This window comes from Narcine bancroftii, chromosome 7 (genome assembly GCF_036971445.1).
Source record: "Narcine bancroftii isolate sNarBan1 chromosome 7, sNarBan1.hap1, whole genome shotgun sequence".
Taxonomy (NCBI): Eukaryota; Metazoa; Chordata; class Chondrichthyes; order Torpediniformes; family Narcinidae; genus Narcine; species Narcine bancroftii.
The window spans coordinates 28821310-28838811 of record NC_091475.1 but is presented as its reverse complement, the minus strand read 5'-3'; the positions used below and the strand labels follow the sequence as shown (position 1 = coordinate 28838811).

Below are 17502 nucleotides of genomic sequence, written 5' to 3'. Positions count from 1 at the left end.
AGTAAACAGCAAAATTCCCTTTGCAACTACTTCTAGCCACAGACCCATGATTTTATGATAACTGCTTATTTGCTTTTTTAATTTTGTTTTTAAAATTTAGAAATATGGCAAAGTAACAGCCCACGGGCCCACACTGCTCAAATATACTCGTGTGTCCATTTAACTTACTAACCCTGTGCAGCTTAGGAACATTGGAAGAAACCCACAAGATCACAGGGCGAATGTACAAACACCAGACAGATAGCGGTGGTACTGTAATAGTTCTGCACTAACCGCTGCACTAAACATGTCGCCTTTGCAGAATATATGGATGCCTTAAGCTTTCGTAGGCTTTATATTTTGAGACCAGACAACTTTTCCTAGTTAACCTTAAGATTCATGCCATAAAAACAGTGTCATATTGCATCTAAGGCAGACAGATTCACTATTGGCAGAAATTGCCTGAAGTGCCTCTTACAGTCAGAGAAAAAGAAGCAAAAGGAGTCCCTCCAGAGTCACCGAGTGTCCTTGGATTCACCTCCAGTGGCTCCACAGCCAACACAGAGTCCAGTCCAAATTATTAGCAAACCTGAGCTCCAGATCGCAACCTCCAGCCTGATTAGCAATCCTTCAGCAACCCCTCGGATCCTGGTTCCAATACTTGGTACCCCTTCAGCCAGTCTCCATCAGCCCACACCCTCCATGACTTCCTCCCCTCAAGTCACCAACAGCCTGCCACCTGTGTGGATCCTTCAGCCGCAGAACCCTCACTGGTCCGCTGCAGTGATCACCATCTCGTGGGTCATCTCTCTCTGCTTCTCCTTCTCAGAGAGGGGGTGTTCTCCCTGTTTTTCTGATGCCCTCAGCAGTCCTCCACTTCCTTGGAGTCTGCAGCCCTCCGTGGTTGCTGCAGATCGGAGGCACCGCCATCTTGGGCACAGAACCTGCGGTTGCAGGATTTTAAATAAAACTACCGTTGGCTCCTTTAACAGCCATTCAAAGCCTGTATGGAGCTAATGGCAGATGGACTGGGCAGTTGGACCCTGCAGGAGTCCTGTGCCTTTGCTCCCCTCTCTCCCCAGGTCCATACCAGTGGCAGCGTTGCTGTTACTGCAGCTCTGGCAGCTTTGCCATTTTAAAAAAAAATCTAGCTTTAAAGTTGTCATGGTTGAGTTTGAATTCATGACGATTAGATTCCGATGTAGAATACTGTCCCTGGGTAAACTTGTGTGAAATAAAGGAAGCATTTCTCACGTCAGACCAATCGTAATAACAGGCAGTGGGATTGGCAGATGGAGTTGGCTACTTGGAGGAAGTGGAAGCGTTTCTCTTTGCAAACAACACTGAGGAACAGACTGAAAGAGCAACAGCCATCTATAAGAAGAGGACAGTGGCATTGATGGAGTCCTGAGGAAGAGCTCGTGGTCGAAGTATCGACTGCCTTTTGCTTTCAACGGATGCTGTGTGATCCGCTTGATTTCTCCAGCACATCTGTGTACTGACAGTGATGGTTGGAGGCTAAGACTTAACAACTACAGAGTTTTCATTCAAGGACATCAGAGATTTTTCAAGAGGTACAGGTTTGACCTGCAACCTGTGTTGACTAGTGGTTATGGTTCGTGATGACATAGAGGCTGAATCACCCAGATAAATGTAATTTCTAATCCTTTTCAGATTGGGCATTTCATCGGATGCTTTGTGTCTGGACTGGCAAATGAAACAATTGAGTGGTGAACTTGCAAAACACTGGTCATGGTGTGTTCATGGGTGTATAAACATTAAGAGATGTTGCCAGTAAAGAGATATTGTCAAAAGTCATGAGGCAGTTTCTCTTGGGGCATAATTTTAAGGTGCAAGAAGTGAATAATCTCAGGGGAAAGTAATGGCTGTCTGGTTGTCTTTGTGGATGAGTCAGGTGATGCAAGCCATGGAAAACAAATGCTCAGTTTTTCTTTTATGTCAGTAAGTCCTTGCATGAGCTTTGGCAATCAAGATATGAATGGAAATGCTCGCGCACCTTTGCTGTTGGAATTCGACAATAGTTCATTAGAAAAATAATGTGGATTGAGAGGAGAGAAAATTGGTTAAAAGCAAGAGCTTGTCTGTTTTTCCACATTCCTGATGAAGGGCTCAGGACTGAAATGCTGAGTGCCTTTCACTTTCGATGAATGTTGCATGACCTGTTGACTTTCTCCAGCACTTTTGTGCTTTGCAGCTTCCTGAGAGATTGCAAGTGGCATTCGGAGCATATGTATCTCATGTGCTAAAGATACTGAGGAAGAATTATGCAATAGGGTGAGCCCATGTCTGTGCTGAAGCTAATGACAATGCTGTATATCTAAAAATAATAAAAATATATTCTTGTTCTGCACTCTCTGGAACAATGTTCCACAAAGACTCTGACACTGGCCGTCATAAGAACAAGAAATAGGAACAGAATCAGCCATCTGACCCTTTGAGCCTGCTCTGGTCTTCAACAGTATCCTGACTGATCTGGCCATGGACTCAGCTCCACCAACATGTCTTCTCCCCAATACTCTTAATTTCCCTACTATGCAAAACTCTTTCTAACTCTGTCTTAAAGATAGTTAACGAGGTAGCCTCCTCTTCTTATTTGGCAGAGAATTCCACAGATTTGCTACTCTCTGGGAAAAGCAATTCCTCCTCATCTCCATCCTAAATATATTCCCCCAAATCTTGAGCAAATAACTTTCCCATTTCTATCAGAATTTTATATTTCATAAGATTTCTATAAGATCTCCTTCCGTTCTTCTGAATTCCAGTGAGTAAAGTCTCGAGCGATTCAATCTTTTCTCATAGGCTGCACCCCTCATCTCTGAAATCAACCCAATGAACTACACCTCCTGTAAAGTCCCAGAGCAGCAGCACAGAACTCCATGTGTGGCCTCCACAGTAGCCTATATAAATGCAGCAGAGCCTCCCTGCTCTTAGCAATGAAGGCTACACCCCATTTGCTTTCCTGCTAACCAGACGCACCTGTAAACCAACCTTTTGCAATTTGTACACACACTCCTAGGTGTCTCTCCACAACAGCATGCTGCAATCCTTCACCATTTAAATAATATTCTGATATACTTTCCAAAGGGGATGACCCTGCATTTACCAACATTATATTCTATCTGCCTGAACCTTGCCTACTCAATTTACATCTCTATATTTTTTCTGCAGACCCTGTGCGTTCTCTGCATAGTTTTTTTCTACTTAATTTTGTGTCAGCAGCAAACTGCGATACACTACACTCAGAGCCCTCTTCTAAATCGTTAATTAGGAAGAGTTGTGGGAGCAGTAGTGACCCTCCAGCAGGTCCGCACACCAGAGAAACCTCCATTTATCCCAATTCCCTCTCTTCAATAGGTTGACCTATACTCTATCCATGCTAGTACATTATGTCCAACTCCATGAATCCTTATCATTAATATTGAGCAGCAAAAGCCTCACTCACAGGAAACACTTGTCTCACTGTCCTTGGGTGAGTAGCTGTAAAATGATGGACTGCTGTGGCTTGTGATAATAATAATAATGAAGGTGGTGATTCCTTGGAAGGAGGCCACAGGCTATCATGATTCACCAACAGAGATGACTCGCTCCATCAACATTAAGGGAGTGAAGGTCTTTTTATGAAAGTGACTGGTTCATTGGGAGGCGCCTTGTAATTTACATGGGAGCTGTCATTTGAATCATAAACTTGTGGGAAGCATATTTTAGCAGCCAACCTCTAGCCATTCCTGCTGCCTGAAGTCACTGGGGTTATTCTGTAGGTAGTTGGTTTTACCTGTCTGATGACAGGCATGCCTGCACTTGCTACCTTCAGCAGAAGGTACAGAAGCCTGAAATCTGGCACTTTTAGGTTCAACAGCGTTCTCCGGTCGTCGGAGCAAAACACGCAGACACACAACCAGACATGACACATGTGGACAAACAATACATATGCAGGACAAGTATTGATATACACACACACACACACACACACACACACACACACACACACACACACACACACACACATAAATAAATATTGTTTCGTGTTGGATGGTTGACGCGAGCAGTTCCTTTGCTCGTTCAGCATTCTCACAGCCTGGTGGAAGAAGCTGTTCCTCAGCCTTGTGGTGCTGGCTCCGATACTTCTGTATCTCTTCGCTCCTATAATCTCTTAAAAGTGCACGGGTTGGAGCACAGATTAAAATTCCATTCGTCTTGAGCCTCACTGGGCTGCTTGTGGGTTCCCAGAATAGCCAGTCAAGCTGCATCCAGACTGGCAATTCAAGTATTTTAATGGGGCTGACTTTCTGATTGAACCTGTGTATAGGTTGAGCGCTGCATGGCCGTGCCTGCATCTCAAGCCAATGGCCGTTGAAAGGAAGCAAGGAAAGTGATTCTTGCTGGTAGCCCTTGTGTTCATCATGATGAAGTGGAGCAAATCAGCACCTGACTTGGCAAGGATCTGGACCCCCTTTGATTCATCTGCTACCGCATCAGGTCAACAGTCAACATCCTGCTCAGTATTAGATCACTTGGACCACAAGAACTCCATAATCTGGCTATTGTCCATTGACTACTGCTCAGTTTTTAAAACCATCATACCAAAAATAAATATTAGTTAAACTCAGGGACAGGATCCCAGATCCCTTTTGCTCTCAATGTCAGCAAGAGCAAGGAGCTTAACATGGAGTTTAGGAAGGGGAGGTTGATGAGCCACACACCTCCTTTCATTGATGAAATGGTGATGGGAGGGGTTTCAAACCATTAAGCCTCCTGGAACCAGTATTCCAAGGCACTCATGTAGAAGGAACCCCAATGCTTCCACTTTCAAAGTAAATGTCTCCAAGTATCCCAGGAGATTTGGCATGTGGTCGAGTATTCTATCAAACATATTCAGGTAGACTGTGGACAGAATACGGGCTGGTGGCATCACAGCTTGGTTTGGGAATTCGAGGGCCCAGGAATGCAGAAGATAGCAAACAGCTAGGCCCATCACAGGCTCCAACCTCCCATTCATTGAACATCTATGTGAGGCACTGCCTCAAACCACAGCCAACACCATATGTGCTCTTGTTGCTACCTTTCAGCAGAAAGTACAGAACCCTGAAATCTGGCACTTTTAGGTTCAACAACAATTTTTCTTTTCAATCACCTATCAACTTCCAAGCCTCTCCCTACTACCCTAACTACTTCAGGACCACAAAAAGATCAGTCTGCCCCATTGAAACCACTTTATTTTTGCAATATCTGCAACTATGAATTCATCCTTTTAATTTTTTTTTGTCTGTGGGTGATCTATTTTTCATACCCTTGTGGTAGCAGGAAGTAAGTATATTTGGTTAACTAAACGTTAAACGTGTATATGAGGATAAACTCTCATGATGAAATACCATAGCAGGGAGGATTTTAGAGCAGGAGGAAGAGTCTCCTGTCAACCATCTGAGCTCCACACCACAAGAGAAAAACCCCAAGATCAGATCCCACCTCTCCTGTTGGCTCAGCAATTGCACCTCTCCCTTGATTGTGAATGACCAACCCCTCCCAGTGATTGCAGTTGGCTCCTGGAATCCTGGATCAATTAGCATTGCATTGTTTTACCATCTGAAATGACATATATATCCTCATAATATAGCCCAGCCTTGTTCATATGCACAGCTGTCTCCCAAGATGGGGTGCTATGGATAATGGAGGTAGGTGATTGAGTTTACTCATAGCTGCTGGGGTGACCTGCCAGTTAAACTTTACATCCCACTCCCACTCTGATCTACTCCTGTGTTTTAAAAATGAGATCCAATGTCACCTTGAGGAACCACATCCTAGCTGTTGGTTGGGCAAATGGCCGCACGTAGGGCTCAATGTCAAACTCTCTCTTTTCCAATAACATGCTTTCTCATCTAGATCACATCCAGCCATTTCTGTGACTGAGTCTTTTTTTCCCATTTCATTGCCATATGCTGCTTTTGGCAACACATCGCACTTCTTTGTAACCCCATTAACTCTGCCATTAACAACCTATCCTCACAGTAACCCTGCCCCAACCACGCACGATGTCCTTATCATTCCCTCCTCTTGGCAACTGAACTTTTTTTTCCCCCAATTTTGATGAAGGGGAATTAACTGCTTTTCTTTCCTGATATATTGCCCAATCTACAGCTTTTTTCCAGTTTTTACTGTTCTTGTTTCAGATGTCTGGTATCAGCCATGGTTTTGAGTTCACGTAACCACGCCCAGGGGGAGGATACTCGGTGGCAGACTTCTTGTGGTCTTGATTCCCAACACGAGTTCCTGAGGTTTGTCAGCTTGCTGTTGCTTTTCTAATGATGTTGCTTATCTTGTAGGGAAATGATCCTTTAAATCGTGCTTTTAAATTCCATGTCAGACCACATCAAGGTTGATTTGAGCTTTACTTTTACTGTTCTGGAAGGAAATGACAATGAGGTCCTTTTTAATGTCATTGAATCCTGCTTTAAATACTTCATTGAATTTTATGCATGCTTTTGGAGGTGAATTATCCACCTAGGCAATGACCCAAGCAAAATAGTTGTGGAGAATGGGAACAGAATGGTAATTACAGCACTATGGAGTCAATTAAAATAAATTTGTCTAGGATACAATCTGCTCAATACCAATGAATCAAACTGTAACTATAGTAACATTTGCTTGGTAACTGCTCAAATTCAGTTCAGACTACCCGTTATCCAATTTGGTTTACAGAATAAAAATGTTCTGGATTAGAATCTTCTCTATTTTCATGGGTATTACATTAGTCATTTTTAACAGGTAGACATGGTATTGAAATTATATTTAAGTATTGAATTATATGTTTGCATTGATTCATTGATATAACACACAATTTTTATAACATGCAAATTTTATCACCAAACATCAGTCATTGGATGAAAATGCTATTTTAAGTCACATTGCAAAAGGTCCAATAGAGCAGATATCAGTAGATTGCCGTTATCACTCCTCTAAACACTGAGCACAATTTTGCCCCATTAAGTGGTTAACTCTAGTGCTATTCCATGACCAGAAGGAAAGGAAGGAGAAGCACTTGAAGCAAAGGGAGAACAACTAGTTCACCAAAGACTCTCAAAAACTTTGACAAATGTTCCGTGGAGAGCATTTGGCTGGTTCCATCACTGCCTGGTACGGAAGTGCCAAAGCTCGGGACAAGAAAAAACTCTAGAGGGTTGTTAAATCAGCCTGCAACATCATGAGCACCCATTTTCACTCCATCGAAGACATCAAAGGCGGTGTCTTAAGAAAGCAGCCTCTATCCTCAAGGACCCCCAACATCTAGACCATACTCTCTTCACTCTACTACCATCGGGATAAACTTACAGGATCCTGAAGACAAGAACTCAGCGGAACAAGGGCAGTTTCTTCCCTGCTGCCATCAGATTCCTGAATGGATAATGAACCATAGACACTGCTTTACTTTGGCTTTTTCTTGCATTATTTGTATTTATTTTGTAAGAAGGTTTATATAAATGTTTGCACTATGATGTCACCACAAAACAACAAATTTTGTGACATGTTAATGACAATAAACTCTGATTCTGACTTGTTCTTGCAAAGAGCTGCAGAAGTGCATTTTCTCATTGATTTATTGGTATATCTCAGTTCTCTCAAGTCGCTTTAGAATTGCAAAGAAACATTTTTGTGGTGACTTGCAATCAAAGTTCCACCACTCCAACAGGTGAAGGGCCTGTCATTTACTGCTGATGCTCTATTGGAATGTGGTGAGGGTGTACTTTGTTGATGGTACTGAAATGGTGGAAGATGAGTGAGGGCTGTTTCCAAGTAATTATGCAATGTCCATGGTTGCAGTTTTTTTCCTTCCTTCCTTCAGTTCTCTTCTGATGCGTGCCTCTCAGGCACTTGCCACAAATGAAATATGGTGGCATCAATTCCAGGCCAAAACCTGGCCTAGCAAGTAAGTAAACACAGCCACTGATGGGAACAGAGGATGTTGATCAGAAGGGAAACAATTCCACGGATCTTTCTCTTCATTCACTCAGAAATAGAAAATGAGGATGGAGCAGCTCCACAATGATTCTCATGAAATTTGGAAGCAAAATTGCAACTGAAATAAAAATTCTGAAAGGTCATTGGGTGGCATGGTTGACATAGTGGTTAGCACAATGCCTTTACAGTGCCAGTGCTCGGGACTGGGGTTCCGGTCCCACGCTGTCTGTAAGGAGTTGGTATGTTCTCCCCGTGTCTGCATGGGTTTTCTCCAGGGGCTCTGGTTTCCTCCCACTGTTCAAAACGGACTGGGAAGTGTAGGTTAATTGGGTGTAAATCGAGTGGTCTGTTACTGTGTTGTATATCTTTAAATTTAAAATTGAACAGGAATATTAACTCTCTCCATGGATGCTGTGCAACCTGCTGGAGTGCTTCCAGCATTCTCTCGCAAGCATTGGCTTGGACTTTCTACTCAGCTCAGTTCACGACTGCAGCACACAGTATATTTACTCACAAATCCTGTTTAAACAATGCCAAAGAACTGATTCATCCAGATCCTCTCAGGCTAGATCCACACCTCAAATGATATTTACGGAGTAATGACACACTATGAGTAGCAAACTTGGTACATTCCAGTAAAACCTCAAGTGGATATGTGGGTGAGATTCTGTTCTTTTTCCATAAAAATTCATAACTGTACTTCATTGTTTGTAATTTGCCAAATAAATATATATTTGTATCTAACCTGCAGTTTGAAATCATGAGGCACTTTGTACAAGATAGAATTTACCAGTATTTTTTATCAAACTTTTCCTTAGCTTAGGCTCTTTTCAAATGTAACATGTTTCTTGTTCCACATTAATTGGTTAAAAATTCAGGAATGTCGATAGACTTGATTGGTGTCACATCTGGCTCAGGATCATTTGTTTCATGTTATATTTAAATAGTCATCAGTGGTCCTGTTTTGCTATGAACATATTTAATTTTAGCCTAACACATCTGGTGCAAAGGGGAGAATTTAAAAGTTGACTTCCTGTCTTGGTTCCTTAATACTAAATGAAGTTATTTTGAAGAGCCTCAAGGTTTACAGCATGAAAAGTGCGTGTTCATACTGACCAATACAGCCTGATACAGCATGCCCTTTTACATTCTGCATCAAGTGAAACACGATATTGCAGTAAACATACCAAAATGCTGGAGGAACTCAGCATTTAAAAAAATTTTTTCACAGTATGAACCATATTAACCAAAATATACACAAACATTTCCCTCTTGAATATACACAGTGTCATTCCCTTTTACCCCCTCCTTTCCCTCCCTTCTTCCCACCCCCCTCCCTACCCACTAAACGTTCAACATATACAATACAATAAACCCATTAAACAATGTCATCACACAATGAAAATAAACAAGAAAATTGTGTCATCTACTTTTACACACCGGGTCAGTTCATTTCGTCTTCTTCTCATTCTATCATTTTAGGGGGTGGAGGTCTGAGGCAAGCCCTCTCTGTTATGTTCCATGTATGGTTCCCAAATTAGTTCAAATAATGTGACTTTATTTTTTAAATTATATGTTATTTTTTCCAATGGAAATCATTTATTCATTTTCATGTACCATTGCTGTACTCTCAGGCTTTCTTTCTTTTTAGCATCTATTGAAGACAAAGATATATTGCCGATGTTTCAGGCCTGAGCCCTTCTTCAAGGAAAAATTTTAAAAAAGCAGAAGCAGGATATATCTGAATGTCTCAGAATTCAAATAATGGGGGAGGAATCCAGTCCAACAAAAGGTGTCAATTGGATATGGTAAGGGGCTCGTAGAATTGATCATGTCTGTGCAAAAGGAGACAGGGAATGGAGAGGCTTCGGTGGAAGAAGGGGGTGGGGGTCTGTTTAATTAAAGTCAGAGAAGTCAATATTTCATCTGGTTATAGGGTGCCCAGTTGGAAGATGAGGCGTTGTTCCTCTAATTTACAGGTGGCTTTAGTCTGGCAGTACATGAGACTATGGACAGACATGTCAGCAAGGGAATGGGATGGAGAATTGAAATAGGTGCCCACTGGGAGATGCATGCTACATGTCCATTCTTCTCTACCCACCAAGTGCCCCTTTGGGATCTACCCCTGTGAACGCAGGGGATGCTCCACTTGCACCCACACCACCTCCCTTAGCACCATTCGAGGCCCCAAACTGTCCTTCCAAGAGAAGCAATGTTTCACTTGTGAATCTGCAGGGGTCACCTCATGTATCCAGTGCTCCCGCTGTGGTCTCCTCGACATCAGAGAGGCTGGACACAGACTGAGAGATCTCTTGTTGAGGCTCTGTCTGCTGCAATAACATGGATCTCCCAGTGGCCGTCCATTTCAATTTTCCATTCCATTCCCTTGCTGACATGTCTGTCTATGGTCTCATGTACTGCCAGATTAAGGACACCCATAAAAGTAGAGGAACAATACCTCATCTTCCAACTGGGCACCCTCCAACTGGATGGTATTAATATCGACTTCTCTGGCTTTAGTTAAACCCCCCCCCACCCCTTTCTTCCCTTGTCATCTCCCCATTCCCCTTTTCCTTTCACACAGACTTGATAAATTCTACGAGCCCCTTACCATATCCAATTGACACTTTTTGTTGGTCTGGATTCCTCCCCCAGAATTTGAATTCTGAGACTTCCTGATATATCCTTTCTGATTTTTCCTTGAAGAAGGGCTAAGGCCTGAAACATCGGCAATATATCTTTGTCTCCAATAGATGCTAAAAAGACCAGCTAAGTTTCTCCAGCATTTTGGTGTGTTTACATTCTGTACCAGGCATCTATGCCCTTATCTCTGGGCACAAAATGAGGCATTCAACCTATCCGAACCATGCTTACTTTCAACAGAGCAACCCCATTAATCCCATTTCCTTTCTCCTTGTTTTCTTGTCACCTGGAACTTATTGTTTTTCTCAAGCCCATTAACTTTTAATCACGTTGTCACTTGCTTGCATTATGGGATAAGTTACAATAATAATGGTAATACTTACCAGCCATTTTGGGATAGGACTCAAGGAAGGGCCTTGATCCCAAACTTTGACTGCTAAATTGCATCAGGATGCTGCCTGACCTACTGACCTGCTGTGTGCTTAATCCATTGCTGTTCATTTTGCTGACCCATGGCTGTGCAGTTAAACACAACTCGAACCACATCATCAAGTTTGCTGACGACATGACCGTGGTGGGCCTAATCAGTAAGAATGAGGAGTCAGTGAACAGAGCTGAGGCACAGTCACTAATGGACTGGTGCAGAGCCAACAACCTGTATCTGAATGTTAATAAAACAAAAGAGATGGTTATCAGCCCAGGGGACCACGCTCCACTGACCATTGATAGCTCCACTATTGAGATCATCAAGAGTATCAAGTTCCTTGGAGTGCACTTGGCGGAGAATCTTACCTGGTCCCTTAACACCAGTTTCATAGCCAAGAAAGCCCAGCAGCGCCTCTACTTCCTGCAAAGGCTGAGGAAAGTTCATCTCCCACCCTCCATCCTCACTACGTTATACAGAGGATGTATTGAGGGCATCTTGTGCAACTGCATCACTGCCTGGGGACATCTCCAGGCGAAAGGCAATAAACCTTGTGAAGGACACCTCACACCTCATGTAAACTGTCCCTTCTGCCATCTGGTAGGAGGTACCGTAGCACTTGGGCCCTGTGTCCAGATTGGGCAACAGATTTTTTTTCCCCCCCAAGCCATCAGGCTCCTGAATTCCCAGAACATATGTGGATAGTGAACTGTGGACCTTTATTGTATACTGCTTAATATTTTAATGTGTTTAATTTCTATTCTAACATATATTTATGTAAATATGCTCTGTGGTCCTGGAGAAATTATATCTCATCTTTACCATGCGAGCATGTTATCAATGATAAGTAAAGGTGACGATGACTTGAGTCTCTCCAGCTTCTGTGTTTGCTCAAGACTCCAGCACCCGTAGTTCTTGTATCTCTCTCTGTGTCTTGGGGGGATGTTCGAGGTGAATATAGATGATGCCTTAATTCCTTAGGAAATGGATGCAGTTGCAGAATGGAGCACTGAGTGCTTAATAACCTATAGATTTTTTTCAGGTAATTAGTGATCCTTTTGTATCCTTTAAATTTGTTGCATCAAATCTTTACAGCCGCTTCTGGCCCTCCTCCATGTGTCAACCATTTAATTTGTAATTTTTATGTAGTGCATTGCCAAAAGGCTGGATTTAGTTTCTCCATGAGTATTTTGGCCTTTAATTACAGGATAAGCAGATTCTACAGTGAATTTGCATTATATCAGGGAAGAAATGGGTAGCCCCAGAGCCTTATCTTTGTATGACTGCAATGGTCTTTTCAACATGTACCCCAATGTTTACAATTATTTCACATAAAAGTCTATTTAAAAATTATATTAATGTTGCAGGTAGGTCTCATTTGTAAAAGGGTAATGCAATGGCAGAGCCTGTGGACTGCTACCTCACGGCATTTGTTCCCTGAGAGAAAGGAACTTTGTTTGTGTAAATGTTTTGACTAATTGAAGGCACCGAGTTCAATTTGAAGCCAGTCTTCAGTTGGAAAGATGAAAACTGCAGAGGCAATGGTTGGCTGAGGTAGATATGGAATTGTGTGAAAAATAACCAAGTGATGGTTAACATATAAAGTATTAGAACATAGTTTACAGCAATGTTGAGTTGTACAACATCAGCCTGACCTGTCCATGCCGAACAAGGTGCCTACCTGAGCTGGATCTGTTTGCCCCATGTCCTTTTAAATCGATGGTTTTCAATTTTTTTTCCCACTCACATTCCACCTTAAGGAATTCCTTATTAATCATAGAGCACCTATGGCAAAGGGATTACTTAAGATGGTATGTGAGTGGGGAGAAAAAAGGTTGAGAATCCCTGTTCTAGACCCAATTGTTACTGAAATATTTTGCTTGAGAAAAAATATTGCTTGGGGAAACTTCATTTCCTTTGGAGTTATGAAACCGTGCATATGACGAGTTAATTGGGTACAATTAAAACAGTGGTTTTCAAACTTTTTCTTTCCACCCACATACCACCTTAAGCAATCCCTTACATAAGAACATAGGAAGAAGGAACAGGAGTAGGCCAAAAATGGCCCATCGAGCCTGCTCCGCCATTCAATACGATCATGGCTGATCTAATTTATGACCTAACTCCACCTACCTGCCTTCTCGGACTTGTCAGCCACAAACGAGCCTGCAGCTGACGTGGACATTTACCCCCTCCATAAATCTTCGTCTGCGAAGCCAAGCCAAAGAAAGAATCACAGAACACCTGTGGCATAGGGATTACTTAAGGTGGTATGTGACTGGAATGAAAAAAGTTTGAAAAACACTATTTTAAATCTTTCCTAACCATATCCACTATGTATTCCTGAAAGCAAAGATACTGGAAAAGTGACTATCAAGTTAAAGCTATTAATGGACTGAAAAAGGGCTTGTCACAAAACCAAAAGAGGTTTCACAGAATTCAGCAGCAGGGCAAGATGTAGACAAAGAAAGGGAAAATAGAATAACAGAGGAACCCAATAAGAATCTGAAAAACAGACAAAATAATTGGTGAAAGTTGATGACCTATTGAGAAAAGGGAAGTTGCATTGGGAAATAAATGGCACAGAAATTAAATACTTGGTGTCTGTCTTGCCACATGAAGACATACACCACCCCCATACCCCCAAACAGAAAAAAATGAGATACAACAGGTCTAGAATGAATGATGTATCAAAAAATTGGCATTCGTTAAGCAAAAATGAAAACTGGAGAAATTAAAGAGATTTAAAAAGCGATAATCTGTTAGCCCTGTTATGATTGAGTTTTGCAAATGGAGATAGCAAATGTATGAGCTGCTATTTTCCAGAAATTTACTGATTCAAGTATCATTTCCAATGCTAATATTCTTGATCTGATTTTTAATTGATGGTTTTATTTTCATGGTGGATTAACATTATACATTTATAATAATTTATTGGATTTATAATCAATCCCCATGGCTGGGATCAAGGGCGATTGGGAACAAGATTTCAACATAACATTTTCAGATGAAGATTGGTACTCTACTCTCAGCTTGATTAATGATTCCTCATTTTGTGCAAGACGCTGCTTATTACAATTTAGGTGGGACATAGAACCCAGATATCTAAACTTAAATGATCTCAATTTATGCAGATATTGATCCATTATGTGAGAACTGTAAAAATATTTGCAGCTTCTTTGAGATCCATATTTTTGGGAGTGCCCAAATTTAGAGATTCTGGAAAGATATTTTATACAAACTTATCAATGATTCTTAAGGTTAATTTGGAACCTTGACCGTTAATTGCTTTGTTTGGTTTTTCTTGAGATCCAGATAAACTTATATCGGTGCCTCAGGAAATTTTTTTTAGCTACCACGTTGATAGCCAGATTAGCAACTTTATTGAAATGGAAAGATGATTCATCCTATACTCATAGACAGAGGTTATATGATTTAATATCCTACTTAAGTTTATTGAAGATCAGATATAACATTAACAATAGTAAGTTCCATTTTGTGAAATTATGGGGCTCATTCTTAAAATTTTTTTGTAATTGGAAGAATTAACAATTGGCTTAAGTTCCAGTGGTTCATTGCCTGTTCTCCAGGGGTCGCCAGTGATTCCACATTATTGATTTTTAAAAATTCATTTAAAGGTAACCTTAACTAGAGGGAGGGGTAGATAAAATTTAGTTTTAGTTTTTAGGTTTTTTTTCCCCTTTATTTTATTCATGTTGTTTGAACAAACGTGTTTAACATGGTTACATAGATCATTTCAATTAAATGTTTTTAAGGTATTATAAGGTATTGATGTAGCTTTACTATGTGTCCTTACTTGTAAAAAAAATGAATTATTATGAAATTCTCAATTCTGAATTTATGCTTGTATGTTAAACTCGATAAAAAAATATTTTAAAAAGGAAGAGAGAGAAAGAGAGAGAAACCAATCAGTCTGATATCAGCAGAAGCCAAATGTTGGAACCTATTATTTAAGGAAATGGTAGCAGGTCACTGATATAATAGGATTATGTTGAGCCAACAGGGATTTATGAAAGGAAACTCATATTCATCAAACTTTTTTGTTTTAGGATTGTAGCTAGCAGATAATAAACCAGTATAAGTGGAAAGTCTTCAAAAGATGTCACATGAGACTTTTCAACAAAATGTTATCACTAAGTATTGGGGTAATACGTGGATTGAAGATGGTTAACAATGATAAAGGTGGGGGGGTGGCCATGCGAAGGACCTAATCAGACGTGGGTTAGAAAAGCTCTCTGAAGAGTGATTAAAAAGGCAATTCAAATTTATCAGACTAAAGATTTTGCCTACTAAAAGTAGAAAATGATGGGTAAGGAAAACAAGACCCAAAAAACTAGGGCTGAAGAAGTTCAAGTCACTGAGATCATTGATAGAAAGTCCAAAAGAGAGTGGTGAAAAAGGTGCTGCTGTAATGTCGGAGTGGACTCCAATAGATGGGGGGGGGGGGGGGTCAATATCTGATCTACAAAAGTTGATGTACTGAGAGAGATGGCAGCCAAAATATCAAAAATTACCTGGGAATGGCCCGGAAAAAATTGAATACAATGGCCTGGAAACTAGACGAACACCTACTGCTGGATAAAATCAATCTTGTGGAGAATTTCAGCAGAAGGGACTGAAGAGAATGGCCTGGTGGGGCTCTTTGAGGAATGGGTTCCATGAGTGTTGGGAACAGGAAGATTCAAAGAAAACCCACTTATTGAGAGAGCCCACTGGACCAGATGATCAAAGACCATGACCGGTTCTGGTAAGTTATTGGGATCGGGAGGCAATACTAAGAGCAGCAGTCAAATATGCCAGGGAAAATAATGGCCAAGTCAAGTTGGAAGGTGGAAAAGTGCTGTTTTTTTTCAAGACCTGGTGTGAACTTGGTTAAGCAAAGAAAGGAATTTGCTGGCATCAAGTGATAACTGCGGACACAGAACATAAAGTACTCAATGCTATACCCAGCGACGTTGAGGATCGATGTGTCAGAAGGACCTTGGAAATTCTGTAAATCTCCAAAGGAGGTTGAGAGATATATACAAGGACTATAAAGGGGCCCTCAAAATGGATTCCAGAAAGAAAAATAAGAAAAAGGCAAAGTGAACTGTGAATTTAAAAATCTGGATAAAAGTAAGAGAGTTATATTTTGATTTTGTCTCTTATGCATTAATTAAAGTAGTATTGAAATGTACAAGGAGAGCTCGAGAGAGGGTGAATACTTAGTAAAATAGCAGCAGGGCAGATACCCTGATTTAAGGGGTCAATGGTATCAGAGAAGGAGAGTTTTTACAAAATGATGCCGAAGTTAAGGGGAGGGGTTTTCTTTTAGATAGAACCTCAGGCTTTTTTCGCAGGCTTCTGGGTTTTCTTGTTTACACCACCGTTAGTGTAGGTCCATTGCATGTGTTTTTTAAAAGGGAAAAATAATGAATAAGCAGTAAGGTCATATGGCAGAGCTGGATATGTATACATATGAATATGAGTAAAACATTAAAATTTATTAGTTATATTAATGGTTTAAACTGACCCATAAAGAGGAAGAGAGTCTTGGCACACTTGAAAAAATTAACAGGAGTGTCTTTCCATTGCGACCTTCTGGGAAATCTTATGGATATGAGCTACAAACTGACTAAATTTCAAGTTCACTTTGTTAAAGTAGCTCTGGCTGCGTCTAAGAAGTGTGTAGGAATCACTTGGAAATCCCTTCTTATTGCTCGATGGGCTGTGGAGTAACATAGTTGTATACCCGTGGAGAAAATTGCTTACAATTTAAAGGATGAATATGAACTTTTATTAAGATATGGCAACCATACTTGGATAATGTAGGGGTCCAATTATGAATATGAGCCTTCGATGTATGTAAAGATGTGATATCCCAGAAAAAGAATTATGCAAAATGACAGCTCTGACGGTAAGTTATGTTATATTTTTGTATTTGTTGGGAGGTGTGAGTGAGGGAGGGAAGGGGAGAAATTTGCTGATATTTAATATATTTAACGTATAAAAGTTTAAAGATTATATGAATGAGGAATCGTAGGTAATGCATCCAATGTGGCAGTATGGGGTGTGAAGAGAGGTTTTTTTTGGGGGGAAGGGGTGTACAGTTAAGAGAATGAATGAGGATGCAATTTGTAGAATATAATAAAGAATGTGGTCATCCATTTTGCAAGAAAGAGTAGAAAGAAATTGAAAGGTGGAGATGTTTAGAGGAATCTGATGCCATTGCACACAAATCACGACATGTTAATATGCAAGTACAGCTAGAACATAAGAAGGTGAAGAGTATATTAGCTTTTTATTGCAAAAGAATTTGACTATGAAAGTAGAGGTGTCTGCCCCATTTACAAACAGTCTTGGAGGAACAATATTTCAGGTGTTGTTTTACAGGCCAGGTCTCCAAATGATAAGAGGGATAAGAGGGAGTGCAGCAAAGGGCTACTGAATTGATTCATGGGATGGAAGACCTTTTCTGCGAGGAT

At 40.9% G+C, this 17502-nt stretch overlaps 1 long non-coding RNA gene across 2 annotated transcripts in view; it reads right to left on the bottom strand.

Annotated features, from left to right (window-relative positions):
- The window catches only part of LOC138738663 (uncharacterized), a 104033-nt gene that overhangs the window by 9480 nt on the left and 77051 nt on the right, over nucleotides 1-17502 (bottom strand). The window contains exon 5 of one of the 2 annotated variants that reach the window (XR_011341662.1): nucleotides 6250-6396. The exons of the other annotated variant lie outside the window; for it this stretch is intronic. This is a non-coding gene — a long non-coding RNA (uncharacterized lncRNA). Of the gene's footprint in view, nucleotides 1-6249; nucleotides 6397-17502 lie in introns of those variants that run through there. 2 annotated transcript variants of the gene reach the window in all.